Below are 3679 nucleotides of genomic sequence, written 5' to 3'. Positions count from 1 at the left end.
CTGGATGCCATGATCCCAGTTTTTTGAATGTTGCATTTTAAGCATTTTCACTCTCCTCTTTTACTTTCATCAAGAGGCTCTTTAGTTCTTCTTCATTTTCTGCCATAAGGATGGTGTCATCTGCATATCTGAGGTTATTGCTATTTCTCCCGGCAATCTTGATTCCAGCTTGTGCTTCTTCCAGCCCAGCGTTTCTCATGATGTACTCTGCATATAAGTTAAATCAGCAGGGTGACAGTATACAGCTTTGATGTACTCCTTTCCCGATTTGGAACCAGTCTGTTGTTCCATGTCTGGTTCTAACTGTTGCTTCTTGACCTGCATACAGGTTTCTCAAGAGTGAGGTGGTCTGGTATTCCCATCTCTTGAAGAATTTTCCACAATTTGTTGTGATGTACACAGTTAAGGGCTTTGGCATAATCAATAAAGCAGAAGTAGATGTTTTTCTGGAATTCTCTTGCTTTTTTGATGATCCAACGGATGTTGGCAATTTGATCTCTGATTCCTCTGCCTTTTCTAAATCCAGCTTGAACATCTGGAAGTGCATGGTTCACATACTGTTGAAGACTGGCTTCAACAAGAATTTTGAGCATTACTTTGCTATCATGTGAGATGAGTGCAATTGTGCAGTAGTTTGAACATTCTTTGGCATTGCTTTTCTTTGGGATTGGAATGAAAACTGACCTTTTCCAGTCCTGTGGCCACTGCTGAGTTTTCCAAATTTGCTGGCATACTGAATTCAGGAAAGGAAAGAGGCCTTGAAAGAAAGGAAATCTAAAGACACCTTGATCTTGGACTTGCAGCCTCCAAATTTGTGAGAAAATAAATGTCTCTTGTTGAAGTCACCCAGTTCATGGTATTTTGTTATGGAAGCCCTAGCAAACTAATACAGCAGGTAAGATCAAAAAATGGAATAAGGGGCTGGATTCCAATCATTTATTAGCTAAATCATTTTAAGCAAGTTACTTTGTTTCTCTGTTTCAGTTCCCATAATTAGATGAGAATGAATTGGTTAATAAAGCCATTAGGAAATACCTCCTAACATACAGCAAATAATCTGCAGGTGCTCATTAAATAAATTCAGTTTCACAGAGCAAAGGTGAAGAAATAGGACAAACCCTGAGGAACTCAGAGTTACGTACCAAAAAAGTGTCACTGGGCAACGATAAGTGTCCTCATATGGCAACTCTTTACCCCAGGCTCCCTGATGGCAGAAACTTACTAATCTCTGTGAGAAAGGTCTATTTGCTGGACCAAACAGTTTGCCAACCAAATAGCATCTCCTGTTGCCGGGCCATGTGTCAGAGATCAGTGGCTGATTCTTCATGGGAATAGCAGGTGATATTTCCAGAAGTCCTGTTTGGTTCCTTTCCAAATTTTCTATGTTTTTTAAAAAATTAATTTTCTGCTTCCTGTAGCTATTATCTAACTTTAAGTCTTGTGTGCAAAAGTTTTTAAAACCTGTCTGTGAATTATAATACTGAAGTTTGTGTTGACCTGTTCCTCCCATATGTTGTATTTGTATTTTTCTTCATGAAGTCTTGGGTTCCTGGTTATCTCTGACTGTGTGCTGGTGTCACCTTGAAAAATTATTTGTGGTGCTTCCCTGAAGGCAAAGATAAATGTGCCCTCTTCAGAAAGACTTCCCATTTGCTTTTGTCCAAGGTTTGGGGGCATTACCAATCACTTCCAGTGATAATTAGGGGCAATCCAGTTATCACTTCAAACTGATTTCCCAGTTCATGGCTTGAGAATTCTTGGGCTACCAGACTCTATTCCTTGGGACACAAAAGTACTCATCAATGTTTTCAACTCCCTAAAGAAGGGTTTTTAAAATATTCCCTGCTCCTTTTCCTTCAACTGTTCTGCTCAGGGACTTCTCTGGTGGTCTGGTGGCTAAGACTCTGCACTCCTATTGTAGGGGGCCCAGTCTTTGGGGAACTAGTTCCCACATGCCACAACTAAGAGTTTGCATGCTGCAATTGCTAAAGATCCTGCAAGTCACAACTAAAAGATTCTACAAGCTGCAATGAAGACTGATGATCCTGTGTGCTGCAAGTAAGCCTGGCACAGCCAAAATAAGTGAAAATAATTAATATTAAAAATTAAACCTGTTCTGCTCAGTATCAAGGGAACCTTTTCTTAACTCCCTTCAGGTTGGAGGTGTAGGATGTGTAGCATGTTCACAAACACAAGGGTGAAACCCTTAAGCCTAATGTGAGGAGAGTCTTCTGTTAGGCTCCCCACTTCGGATAGGCCCTGGACTTTTATTTTTGTCCCTCTTGCCCTATGTGGCTAGAGAACTGAAATCCACAGGTTCAACATTGGCAAAAACCCTCAAGTCATAATAGCTTTGGTGCTCCAATATTCCAATCTTCCTGTTAAATATCTGGTTACCAGCTTTCACGTAATAATTGGCCTAGAAGTTCCCCCAGGTTTTTCAGATTTGGTGTTTCTCAGAGCATATTTTTTTATATTTTATCCAATGTCGCTATTTTCAGAGGGAAAATTAATTGAATAAATTAGCCCACCATTCCCCCCCTCCCCATCCAAAAAGAAACTCCAGTTGTAGTGATAAAATATGCATGCATGCATGCTCAGTCATGTCTGACTCTTTGCATCCCTATGTACTGTAGCCTGCCAGGCTCCTCTGTCCATGGGATTTTTCCAGCAAGAATACTGGAGTGGGTTGACATTCCCTGATCGAACCTGCATCACCTGTCTCCTGCTTTACAGGCAGATTCTTTACTGCTGACCCACAGGGGAAACCCCAATGGTAAAATAGGGCCAGCATAGTTCCTTCTCACTGACCTCTGACATCATCCTCTGACACTGACCTAGGCAATAATGTCACAGATAAATACCAGATGGCCCAAGTACCCGGGGAAACCCTCACAAGTCACAGCTACCACTCCATGTGTAACCGCTATCCAATGACATCTCCACACAGTGACATCATACATAAATGTCACCCCTCAATGTTCTGAGATATCTAGGAAGACCTCTCTGAGGAGATGGCATTTGAGCTGAAGCCTGAACGTCGAGGAGTTAGCTATGGGAAGAACTTGGGGTGATGCATAGGAAACAGGGAGATAAAGAAAGGCAAAAGCGCTCAGGCAGGAGCGTCAAGCTCAAGGAACAGCAAGGAGGCTAGTTTGGCCGAAGAGAAGTGACTGAGAGGGACAAAAGGAGATTGGAGGTGTGAGATTAGAGAGGAAAACAGGGGCCAGATCATACAGTCTTCTGCGGACCATGAGAAAATGTTTGGTTTTTAAGAACATACGGAAACCAAAAAGGTAAAGGTGCCAAGTCATTTGTGGTCTGAGAAGATTGGTAGTCCATGTTAACCAATCAGAATTGTCCTGTGTACAGTTAAGGCCTGGCTCCTCCCCGTGTCACCATCCCTACTCTCCCGAGGGTGGCTCCTCTTTCAAAAAACTTCCAAGCTCACAGGTGACACACCTCTTCTAAGTCCCAGGGAAACTGCTTTCTGATTGGACAAATCCAGGAATACGTTTCTAACCTTTTTGCGGTCGAATTGGACGGAGCCCATTGTAATTGGCTACGAGCTTTCCCTCTCTTCCAATCAGACCGCTCTTCGGGAGAGTGCTTGCGTCCCATTCCCCTGGTGAGTTGAGTGAGCTCTGTGATCGGCCCTGCTCGTATGAGTGACAGCAGA

The sequence above is a fragment of the Bos indicus genome, chromosome 13 (assembly GCF_029378745.1).
Source record: "Bos indicus isolate NIAB-ARS_2022 breed Sahiwal x Tharparkar chromosome 13, NIAB-ARS_B.indTharparkar_mat_pri_1.0, whole genome shotgun sequence".
Taxonomy (NCBI): Eukaryota; Metazoa; Chordata; class Mammalia; order Artiodactyla; family Bovidae; genus Bos; species Bos indicus.
Note: the sequence above shows the minus strand (reverse complement) of the source record.